Source organism: Bos indicus, chromosome 21, assembly GCF_029378745.1.
Source record: "Bos indicus isolate NIAB-ARS_2022 breed Sahiwal x Tharparkar chromosome 21, NIAB-ARS_B.indTharparkar_mat_pri_1.0, whole genome shotgun sequence".
Lineage (NCBI taxonomy): Eukaryota > Metazoa > Chordata > Mammalia > Artiodactyla > Bovidae > Bos > Bos indicus.
In genome coordinates, this window is record NC_091780.1 from 41,616,313 (window position 1) to 41,629,596 (window position 13,284).

Here is a 13,284-nt window from a genome sequence, read left to right on the forward strand (position 1 = left end):
CTGACAATCAAATGATGAGGCAGAACCTGTTCCCATGGAGCTTGAATTCTGATAGGAAAAGACAGGCAATAAACAAACAAATAAGTGGACATAAACTATATCAGATAGGGACAAATGCTATGATAAAAATTTAAATTGTGATATGATAAAATATAATTAGAAGTGGAATCTCAGTCTCATAACAGAAACAAATGATAATTATGTGAAAGTGTTAGCTAATGTTAAAGGGGTGTATTACATAAGTATATTGAATGAACACATTGTATACCTTAAGCTTACATAATGTTATATGTCAATTATATCTCATAAAGCTGGAAAAATAAAAAAATTTAATTTCCAAAAATAAATTAAAAAAAAATTTGTAAACTGGCTGTTCTAATATAGATGGCCAATAGGCATATGAAAAGATGTTCAACATCACTAATTATTAAAGAAATGCAAATCAAAACCACAATGAGGTAATACCTCACACCAATCAGAACTGCTATCATCAAAATGTCTACAAACAATAAATGCTAAGAAGGTGTGGGGAAAAGGGAACCCTCCTACATTGTTGGTGGGAATGTAAACTGGTGCAACCACTATAGAGAACAGCATGGAGGTTCCTTAAAAAACTAAAACTAGAGTTACCATATGGTTCAGCAATATCACCACAGGTCATATGGCCAGAAAAGACAAAAACTGGAAAAAGTACATGCACCCCAATGTTCATAGCAGCTCTGTTTACAATAGTCAAAGCATGGAAGCAACCTAAATGTCCATCAACAGATGAATAAAGATGTGGCATATATATAATTGAATATTACTCAGCCATAAAGAAGAGTGAAATAATGCCATTTGCAACAATATGGATGAACCTAGAGATTATCACACTCAATTAAGCCAGACAGAGAAAGAAAAATATCATATGATATCATGTATATGTGGAATAAAAATAATACAAATGAACTGCTTTACAAAACAGAAACAGACTCATAGACATAGAGAACAAATTTGTGGTTACGTGGGGAGGGTAAATTAAAGTATGGGATTAACAGATACATACGACTATATATAAAACAGATAAACAACAGGGATTTATTGTGTAGCACAGGGAACTATGTTATCATAGATTGGCATCACCAACTAAATTGACATGAGTTTGAGCAAACTCCAGAAGATAGGGAAGCCTGGCATGCTGCAGTCCTTGGGACTGCAAAGTCAAACATGACTTAGTGACTGAACAACAACAACAGGAAGCTATATTCAAAATCTTATAATAGACTAAAAGGGAAATTAATCTGAAAAAGAATTAGATATATGTATGAATGCATACCAGAGAAGGCAATGGCACCCCACTCCAGCACTCTTGCCTGGAAAATCCCATGGACCGAGGAACCTGGTGGGCTGCAGTCCATGGGGTCGCTAAGAGTTGGACACAACTGAGCGACTTCACTTTCACTTTTCACTTTCATGCATTGGAGAAGGAAATGGCAACCCGCTCCAGTGTTCTTGCCTGGAGAATCCCAGGGATGGGGAAGCCTGGTGGACTGCCGTCTATGGGGTCTCACAGAGTCGGACACAACTGAAGCGACTTAGCAGCAGCAGCATGAATGCATACATATACATAGATACATATATATATATATATCTGAATCACTTCGTTATACACCTGAAACACTGTAAATCAACTATACTTCAATTTTTTTTAATGAAAAAAAAAAAATACTGCTATTCTAGACCAGTGGTGTATAACAACTTTCTGCAATAATGGAACAGTTCTACAGCTACATTGTCCAATATGGTAGCTATCAGCCATACTTGAAATGTGGCTGGTCCTTCTGAAGAAGTAAATTTTATTTTAAATTATTTTCTGAATTTTAATTATTCAATAATATAAATTTAAATGCAAATAGCTACATGTGGCTAGTGTCTACTGAAATGGACATGGTTGCTTGCCCAGGGTCATAATATTAGTAAGTGGCAGAGATGAAATCTGAACCCAAGGAATCTGGCATCAGAGTTTATATTCCTAATCACCACATCATATTGCCCCTATCAGGACATTAGCTGAAAGCAGTCATCCCAAGAGGTTTTGCTTTTTTGTTAGTTTGACAGTACGGCCTGTTTTTATGCTGATGAATAATAGTGGAAAGTGAAAACCTGATGATGCAGACGAGAGAGAATGTATAAGGAGACATCGTGAAAAGATGAGAGGGGATGAGATCCAGAACGCAAGGAAGTAGTTGGCCTTTGACAGAAACAGTGAGTTTCATGCTTAGTATTAGTAACAACCAGATGGGGAGTGGGGAGGAGCAGAAAATGGGACTGATGTGGTAGGTAGATTTGGATATTTGCTTGTTGCTCTGACTTCTCAATAAAGTGAGGCACATTATCTTCTGAGAAAAAAAGAAAAAGGAACCAGAAGACATAGGTTTGACAAGAGAGGGAGAGGTATGATAGAGGTAATTTTGGAGAATGGTTAAGTGTAGTGGGATGTTAGATATTATTAAGGGCTTATTGGAAACTTGTGGTCATGAATTTTAAATGAAACCGCTCATCATAGTTATTTGTTTTTCTCCAGCAATTATAGCTGATTGGATACAGGCACAGAGAAAGTAATTATGTGGCATAAGTATAAAGAAGGGAGAGTGGGATGAGGGAATTAAGGGTGTTTGCAAGGGAGTGATTAAACATGAAATCCAAGTTGGGTGAGGAAGGAAATGAGGGCATGAGAGTGAGTGACAGTGAAAATAGTAAAATCTGTAATTGCAATCAAAACATGAATGAGGAGCTGTTTGCTTTCTTTTATTTTTATGGGGCCTGACAGGCTGCTTCTAAAATCTGTATGAAAGCACAAAGGGTCAAGGAGACCTAAGACGGTCCTGAAATCCATGCTGGGGGACTTTCCGTATCAGACACTAGGATTTACTTTTTTTTTTTTTTTAATTATTTTTATTTATTTTTTGGCCTTGCTGTGGGGCATGTGGGATCTTAGTTCCCTGACCAGGGATTGAACCTGCATCCCCTTGGAAGCACAGAGTCTTAACCACTTGACCACCAGGGAAGTCCCTAGGATTTACTTTAAAGATATATAACTGAAGCTGTGGTATTGACCACAGAGGTCAATGAAGTATTGGTCACAACTAACAGGATAGAGAGCTCATGAATATATAGAAACCTGATTTAAGGCTGAGCAGACATTGTACATAGTGTTGAATGAGGCTGATAAAGTTGGTTATCCATATTAAAAAAAAAGATCCTTAACTCATATCATACTTATGGATTAATGACTTTAATATGAAAATCAAAACTATAAAACTTTTCCAAGAAAATAAAAAATATATTTATAATCTTGGAGTAAAGAACAATTTCTTTTAAAAAACAAAAAGCACAACCACAAAAGAAGTAACTGACAAATTTGAATATATGAAAATTAATACCTTCTGTTCAAACAACATAATAAAGTAAAAAGATAAGCCACAAACTAGGAAAAGGTATTTTCAACACATATCACCTCAAATGGATTCTAATCCAGAATATATAAAGAATTTCTACAAGTCCATTGGAATCAATCCAATTTAGGAAAATAAGCAAAAGACACAAATAGGCATTTCACAGAATAGGAAATTATCTAGAAACATAAAAATGATGCTCAAATTCATTAATATGTATGGTAATCAGAGAAATTAAAATTAAAAACACAATGAAATATCACTTTATACCTTTAGATTGTCTTTGGGCTCCCCAAAGTTTTATGAGGCTGCAGGCTGAGAAAACTACTTCACTGTAAATATGAACAGTGTTTATAGAAAAGGAAGGATGACTCAGAGTTCCGAGACAAGAACCATGGAGAATCATTCCCAAGGGAGCAGGATGGGCCCATTTAAAAGAACAGGTGGGGACTTCCCTGGTGGACCAGTGGCTAAGACTCCAGGCTCCTAAAGCGGGGGACTGGGTTTTGATCCTGGTGTGGGAATTAGATTCCGCATGCATCAACTAAAAGATATCCTGTGCTGCAATGATGATGGAAGAACCCATGTGCCATAACTAAGACCCAGGACAGGCCAAATAAACAAATTTTTGAAAAGATTAAAAAATAAAAGAAGAGATGACATATGCTTTAGCTAGATTTCAGAATTAGACCAATGCCAACTATGTCCTTTTGCCAGGACTGTTAATTTATGGTAGAGTTATCCTATCCTGTATCACCACAGTATCTTGGGAGTGCAGAGGGAAGATACACTTGTCTCTTTAGCTCAAAGCCTTTGCATTAATAGAAACCATACTCAAGGTGTGGTACCCAAAGAATTGTATCTGTACTTGATTAGACGAGCAGCTTCTGCCTTAGAACATGCACTCTCAGTCCCTAGAGCCCTGAGCCATCATGTAAAAAGTCTAGGCTACTCTTCTGAAAAAGAGGCGTGTGGAGGAGCACTGAGGTTACCAGACATGTGACTATATAGCCCAGTCAGGCCTGCAGGAGACCTCAGTCCCAGTCACTATCTGACTACAACTACATTTGAGATTCCCCAAGAGAAAACCACCCAGCTGAGCACAGTCAACTCTCAGAACCATGGAGAAAATAATAAATAATAATAAATCCTAACACTTTAGGATATTTGTTACACAGTGATAAACCAGACAACATGGTTTTGAGCCCCCTTATCATCTTAACTCTCATCTATCTAAGCCAGTACTGTTATGGAAATGTTTTTCTTTTTCTTAATAATCTTGCCTGCTTTCCAAAGTAGGTGTGCCCTATTACTCTAGAGGGTTCCTAGTTTTGACAAATGCCATGGTGGATTTGGGTATAAAAACATGGAGGTAAGAGACAGCAGTAGAAAAGAGGTTCAAGTTGAGTGGCTCTGATTTATAATGGAATTCAAAATGCCTAGGGAAAATTGAGGAAGAGACAAGAGACAGGAAGGATGGCAAAGTATCAGAAAAAATACAGAGAAAGAACTTTCAGTGGTCACACAATAGTAAAGAGACAATAAAGCTCAGAAAAGTCTGATGGAAGGAATAAGTTGTTAACTTTGGAGTATACCATGTAAAACCTCTCCCCTGACTTATGAATCTTCAGTGAAAACCACATTGCTCACATTCTGATGTGAGCAGATTCCTTATCATAAGCATGAAGCATGAAGCATGGAACAGAAGAATGATGGAGCAGTTGAGACCTGGGTTACATTTTAGAAAAATGTTGACTACCACAAGTATTTAATCCTGTAACCTGGCATTAAAGAAGTCCCCTAAACGAAAATTAATCCATTAATAGACATTTTGGGATACAGCTGTTCAGTAATTTTGAGCCATTAAGCTTACTCTTATATAGCCTATTTCTCTCCATTTTATTTGAAAGAGTATCACAGGATCCAGCTAAACATCTTGATGAAACTCACATGCTATCTATATAAAGGCCACTCCTCTTAACTGTCAGTTTATCAACCATGTCAAAAAGTAATTAGATCCATCTGACATCATGTGTTCTTAGAATCACGCATCTTCCCTCTGTGTTCAAAAAAGTCCGTCCTCTTAATTCATCATTCTATAGTCTTGATAGGAGCTGACATTAAGCTCACCAGTAACTGCCTCTTAGATGGTGTTCACTGCTGCCTGAAACCTAGTGTACTGATTAATCCAGCCACGTTTGGAAGAGAATTTTCCCTGAATCAGGATACTATTGGACTTTGATGATGCTGGGATAGCCCTGTGTATTGTCCAATGGAAACATGTACAGACATGTGACATGAGCCTGAAACTTAGACATGTTGCCTTCCCCCGACATATTGGCTGCCTCTAAGGATCCCACATCTTGGTTCTATATGCATAAAGCGGTATCCTAAAAATAATGCCCCTGGGAAACATCTAACCCTGAAGTCTCTAATTAGAAGGTTTAATAACTCCAGTGTCAAAGGCTAGCTACCTGCTAGTAGCTTAGCCTTGAAAAGTTTTAAGAAAATCACAGTGACCTACCAGCAATTTTTGTTGGAGAACCAAGAAGTGAAAAGCTAAAATGACAAGGACCAAGAATTTGTTAGTAGAGTAGCAGGGTATAAATTCAGATATGCATCTAAGAAAGAAGGGATGCTGACTGAAGTTGCTGACCTAAGGAAAAGGAATTCAACTCTGAAATAAAGCTGGAAAGGCAGAATGGGGGCAAGTGTCTGGACCTGCTGTCTGGACATGATGACAGATTTAGAAATTCAAATGAAAAGTGAATAAAGGAGCAAAAGAAAAGCTGGTATTAAGGCTAGGAATGTCGCTGCATGTCTGGAACTTCCTTCCTGTCAATACACAGACCCTGGTGATCCCTTCCCTTACATCTCTTATTACTTTCTAAAGATAAGCTATTTCAAACAGTTTGGCTCTGTGAGTGGTAAGACGAATAAACAAGCTTCCCTGCTTTAAAAGAGGTATGGATACAGACTGTGGGAAATAAATCATGTTTAATAAATGAAGATATTGCAATATGTATAAAAAGACATCATGCTCTAAAAGGGATGCTCTGTAAGCCTAGAATGATGAAATATGTTTTAGGTGCTGATCAGCTACCAAAGCTCATTTATGCCTATTCCCAGCTGCCCCCACTTCCCACCTACATCTTCTATAGAGGAGGATGCATAAGTCAGAGAATCTCTTTCCAACTCTCCCTCACAGCAAGTGTGTGTGTGTGTGTGTGTGTGTGTGTGTGTGTGTGAGAATGTGCACGAGCACGTGCACCCCCTATACAGTAAAACCAGGAACATTCCTTGGTATTTAAGTTGTTGGACAAAGTACAATAGGTGAAATAGATTCTTATTGTTCACTCTAGTGCACTCAACAAACACTTATTAAATTCTTTTTAAAAAATTACTACAAGCCAGATACTATGATAGATGGCTGAGCTAGAACGATGAACAAGACAAAGTCCCAGGCCCAAGGAACTCTTAGTTTATTCTGAAAAACTGAGCTGTGAATGTGAGAATAAAAGTGAATTGCAGAGTTCTGTGCTGGAAAGGAGAAGAAAAGTTTCACAAAAACGGAGTCAGGTAAGCTATCTCTTAAGAAAGGAATTAAAGTTTACCAGATGGACACGAGAGGGTATGGCTTTGGGAAACACCACAGTCAAGCTCAAATCTGCTCAAGAAGCGAAATAATTTTCAGTTTTTCCTATTTACTGATTCTAACAGACCAGAGCAATATATCCCAGCAACTGATCACTCATTTCCAACATTACTGCTGCAGTTGTTACTGCTGTTCAGTTGCCAAGTTACGTCTGACTCTTTGTGACCCCAGGGACTGAAGCATCCCAGGCTTCCCTGTCCTTCATCTTCTGCCGGAGTTTGTGCAAACTCATGTCTATTGAGTCTGTGATTACATCTAACCATCTCATCCTCTGTCACCCCCTTCTCCTCCTGCCCTCAATCTTTCCCAGGATCAGCATCCTCTTTGTTGCAGTTACTCTGATCTAAAGAAACATGTACTCATCTCTTTCCCCCAGAGATATTGCTGTGGTTTGATTTTTCATGTATTAAGACAACCTTTGGGATAACTGTCACTCCCTCCTTTACTCAGGATAGTACAAATTACTGACAGAAAAACCATTGGCTAATGAAGAATAAATGTAGAAACATTCTATCATTCCTTTTCTATTCCACTGGCTCTGAAAAATTCTATATCCAGCCTGGAGCTATGTTTAGACAACCATAATACAACCCACTCAGAAAAGTTAAAATTCCAATTGATCAAAAGGACATTTCCCTATAATGGAAAGAAAATGCAAACAGGCTAAGTACTCAACAATTTGGTTTAGTCAATTATGGTGCATCAACATGACAGAAAATTATTCAATTTCCAAAAATGATAATTAAAATGATTATACGTGATATGTGGGAAAAGAAAATGCAAAACAGTTTACACACACAATTGCATTAAAATGCATCTGTTATGGAATGTTACTTGGGAGTAACATGAAAAAATTTTAGTAATTGCAGTGGGGACTGCAATTCTGGCGTATTTTTCTTTTCAAATTTTTCTCTAATGATATCAATGGGTCATCTTCTAATTGTTTAAAGTTTGGTGTTTCACAGTGCCTGAGTGTGGTTGCTGAATTAAGTCTACCTTCTTCTTTGTTCTTCATACTTTGTTACAATTAACACAACCCAAGACCACAAGAACTGTTTCATGCTACTCTCCTTGAATGTGTGCCTGCTAAGTCACTTTAGTCATGTCCTGGTCTTTGCAACCCCATGGACCCCATGGACTCCCATTGCCTGCCAGACTCCTCCATCCATTGGATTCTCCAGTATACTGCAGTGGGTTGCCATGCCCTCCTCCAGGAGGTCTTCCGCAGGTGGGTTCTTTACCACTAGCGCCACCTGGGAAGCCCCACTGAACTTAGTGACAGAGACAAAATATCTCATCTTACACTCTATGATCAAAAAAATTTTGATACAGAACATTTCCTTTAACTTCACTAAATTTTTCTTCACTAGCAGTGCCATCTCTACTACTTCTTTTATTTAATAAAGTTTCATTTTTCAAAAGGTACAGCTGGAAGGACCTGTTCATGCATCTTTGCCAGTGGCTGGGGCATCTCCACCCTTGGTGTTGTAAGATACTTGATCTCTGTGCTTTGAAACCAGCTTAATAAATCCTTTACTAAGGAGCTCCTGAAAGGCTGCCCTGGCCAGAGAACTGTGAATCCTTAGTCTCTCAGAGATGACAGTGAGGCTGTGAGCTTCTGGTTGGAAACTTCCTTACAGAGTTTGTCAAACAAGTCTAGGTTATTGAGCTGGTCTCAAACTCTGTCTTTGGATCACTTCTTTTTGGCCTTGCCCCCAGATTTGTTCACTGGATCTTTGTTTTTCTTGGCCGACTTTCTGGCATCTTTCTTCTTTCTTCTTATTGTCCTTGGGCAGCATCAGTGAAGTTCGGAGAGCAACTGCTACCACTTAGCCTTACTAAGCTGTTGGACAAAAAGCCTATCACTTCTGCTGGCATATTTTTGGCTACTGGAAAAATAATAATGTAATAATTAAGAGTTATTACATTATTATTAATAACTTAGTCTAGTGGTTCAGACTCCATACTCCCAATCCAGGGGGCCAGGGTTCAATTCCAGGTCAGGGAACCAGATCCCGCATGCAACAACTAAAGATTCCACATGCCACAAGAAGATGGAAGATCCTGGGTGCCACATGTAAGACCCAGCACAACCAAATAAATTTAAAAAAAATGAGTAGGGCCTGTCTTCTTCCTTCTGGTTCTATTATCTTGGATGAATCACTTATCCTCTCTGTACTTCACTTGCTTGTCAGTAGAGTAAGGTGACAATAATTGTGGTAATATTTCCAACTGAATATTGAATTCTAATTGTGATGACAATTCATGGGGTTGTCATAAAGATGCAATGTGATGATCCAGGCCAAGTCTGGCCTATGCGCTCAATCACCAGTAACTATTTATTGTTCTTACGCTTGACTCATGGTGGGGTACAACTATTCCTGACACCATTTATGCAGTTCTGGGCCACTCTCTAAACTTCTCCTGGCATACGTCCTTCTTTTCATCTTTTATTCATATCTTTTTAAAATCTGAGTTTACTAGACAGCTCTCTGGAAATGATACCTTCTTCTTTTCCTTGTTTTTTTCACTGGATCATCTGTGATGACAACATAAGAATTATATTATGTAAAGAATCCTGTCCTACTTGAATCATATTTTCCTCAAGGAGTTTCATGTCACAGAATCATGCCCATCTTTTTAATGAACTTTTCCAAACGTGTATTCCTACAAGTTGAGGTTCACATGGAATGATTCTGGCCTTCATCCTCTCTGGCTATCCTTAACTGAGGTGAGGATATCCTTAACATATATAAGGATATCCTATATGTCCTTAACATGTAGCTTTTTATTCTTCTAAACTAAAAAAAAGACACAAATGGTATACAAATGAATAAAAAAATAAAAAGCAAGTCACTCCCTCTTCTCCCAGAGGCAAACATTGTTATGTGTTTTGTGTATTCTCTGGAAATACTCTATGCATTTTGACGCACATTATATTTGCATACATATACATGTGTGTACATATCCCATTTTAAACCCCAACTGCATCAGACCATACACCCTGCCCTACAAGTTGCTTTTTACTCAGAAGTATACCTTGGAGCTTGTTTCTTATCAGCACAAAAAACATTTCTTTTTTTCTACAGCTGTGTAATTTCCTAAATATGGATAAATCCTAATTTTTTCACCAGTCCCATATCAATGTTCATTTGGGACATTTCTATTCTTATGTTATTACAAACATTTTGGAAAAAATGTCTTTAATGTATTATATATACAGTTTGAAAGTGAAAGTGGCTCAGTCATGTCCAACTCTTTGCGACCCCATGGACTGTAGTCCATGGAATTCTCAAGGCCAGAATACTGATGTGGGTAGCCTTTCCCTTCTCCAGGGTATCTTCCCAAACCAGTGATCAAACCCAGGCCTCCTGCCTTGCAGGTGGATTCTTTACCAGCTGAACCACATGGGAAGCCCAAGAATACTAGAGTGGGTAGCCTATCCCTTCTCCTACTGATTTCCCAGGAATAGAACTGGGTCTCCTGCACTGCACAGACAGATTAACGAATCTGCCTGCAGTGCGGGAGACTGTGTTCAATCCCTGGGTTGGGAAGATCCCCTGGAGAAGGGAAAGGCTACCCACTCCAGTATTCTGGCCTGGAGAATTCCATGGACTGTATAGTTCATGGGGTCACAAAGAGTTGGATATGACTGAGTGAATTTCACATTCTTAAGTTGAACACATAATATATATACAGTTTATATAGTATATAAATAACCAAACTGCATAAATAATTTTGTAGTCTTCCTTTTCCACATATCTTATATTTTGGAAGTTTTAGAAACTTACTTTCAGTTCTCCTGTTACATATAAAAAAAATGAATATCATCCTTAATAATTCAGATGTCATAAGAAATGTCATTCTGATTCATTGTAATTCTAACCTTTGAGGATATAGGATATATTAGAGTTGTCTAAACAAAGCTTCCAGCAGATTATAGAGTTCTGCAGAGCCAATGAGATGAGAAAAAAAAATGATATAAATATTTCTTCTCCTTAGCAAACTATTTCTGTCAGTGACAAATAAGTTCCATATTTAGAGTTGTCAAACAAAGAAACTTAAGGTCATCATCTCCATTATAGCAAATCTGTGAATAATATTTGTTAAAGTCCTGGAAATATAAAAGCTGATGCAAAGAATACACGAATTGAAGAGTACAGTCAAATTGTGCCCCAAACAGGTTGTACAAAGTACTTGACTTCCTCACGTTTCTCATCACCCTGTTCATTACCAGCAAATTTTACCTTATGGTCAAAATTTGACCATGAGCATACAGTTTTCTATCTGTATCCTTAACATTCTGAGAGATAAATCAAGAATTGTTCTCTGTACTGTTTTTAGCCAGACAGGTCTTTGAGAAAAACGCAGTTCCATCAGAATCCCTTTTTACCGACATTCTGAATTGACTTGTCAGATCCTGGATGGCTACCAGTGAACAACGGGAAGACCTGGGAATTTAAACTAAAGGTGGCCCTGCTATGCAGTATCATCAGTTCATTCTTCTAATGATGAACCAGCTTTATTTAACCATTTGGATCTGATTTGTTTACTGTCTCTAGGTTGTAATGTAGTTAATAAAAATGAAGAGTGAATTTTCAGATTTGTTACTAGCTTTAGCTACTCTTTAATGACTTAAGACGATAAAGGTTCTAGGGCAGAAAATCAAAGGCTTTTGGCTCTTTCCAGACTATAGATCTTAAGTTCTGTAGCACTTCAGAGACGATGGCTGCTGCCAACAGAACTTATCACAAATCAGAGGCATTTCTCAGTGTGACGAGTCTCGCTTCTTCCTTTTTACGTACAGTACAGTGTCACTGCACTGAATCATCCCGCACACAGAATCCAGTGTGAGACACTATACAGTTCATCCATTAGCTCAACAAAAAGTAAGTATCCACTCCGCCAGACTCTATTCCAGGTCCTGAGATAAGGATATGAACAAAACAAACAAAAATTACTACTTTCCTGGAGCTCACATTCTAGTGAGGTAGGGTAAGTCAATAAACAGAATATGTAAAATATAAAATATTTTGGACAGTAAGAAGTGCTGCAAAAAAAATAAATTATACTTTAAAATGAATATAGGAAATCCAAACAAGGTTGGTAGATGGTTTCAATGTCAGTATCTTGGTTATGATGTTGTATAGTTATCTTTGGGGGAAATGAGGCAAAAGGTACATGGGATCTCTGTTTTATTTCTTACCATTGTGTGTGAGTCTACAATTATCTCAGTAAAAATTTCCATTAAAATTTTTAACTGGAAGGTCCACTACTGAAGAGTGATCGGATTAGGGTTTACTGAACAGATAACAGAGAGCTAAGACCAGAAATTGGTGAAACAGCAAGACATGGAGTGAGACTGCTCCATTCAGAGGGACCACAGGAACCAGACAAAGCTGGCCTGTAGGGTTCCAGAAGCTGCTGTCAACAGGGGTGGCTAGAAACAAGGAACAGAAAGAGCAAGCTAAGGGGAGAAGCCACTTTACAGAATCTGGCTTTTACTCTGAATGAGGGGGAAAGCAACCAGATGGTTCTGGGCAGAGGAGCGGCATATCTGGTTTTATTAGTGTTTTTCTGGTCTCTGTGTTAATATTAGACAGTAGAAACCAAAGAATGAACTACAGTAACAAAACAGGCATAGCATTCTTTCAAATCACTCAGATGCCAAGGTAAAATACCTCTGTCTATGCATTCTGAATTCACTGACTCGGAGTTTTCTCAGATTCACAAGAAATAGTTTCATAGAAGTTTTCCTAAGTCATCAGGTGACAAAATAATTCAATCTGACTTTCACGCATGAACTCCTCCCATGAAGCTTTGCTTAAATTTTTTTTTATTCCATCAGTATTTAGATCCTACAAAAGGAGAGTAGCTCCAAGAAGTTACCATGGAAAAACGTTCCTCTGAAAAACCAGTATGTTTCTTCTATTTCCCAAATCACTTTTATTAATTTTTTTTTGCTTTTCATGTTTTAGTAATATCTCCTGAATTTGACAACTGGAGAATCAGTAGGCATCTGATGGTATAGTTAAAAATAAAGTAATAAAGAGAAAACAGGGGCTTCCCTGGTGGCTCAGTGGTAAAGAATCCGCCTGCCAAGAGATATGGGTTCCATCCTTGGTCTAGGAAGATTGCACATGCTGTAGAGCAACGGAGCCCACGCACCCAACTACTGAGCCTGCGCTCTAGAGC

General features: G+C 38.1%; 1 pseudogene; it reads right to left on the reverse strand.

Moving 5' to 3' along the window:
* Positions 1–8,500: 8,500 nt before the first annotated feature.
* Positions 8,501–11,488, reverse strand: LOC109575209 (small ribosomal subunit protein eS25-like; annotated as a pseudogene).
* Positions 11,489–13,284: the final 1,796 nt, after the last annotated feature.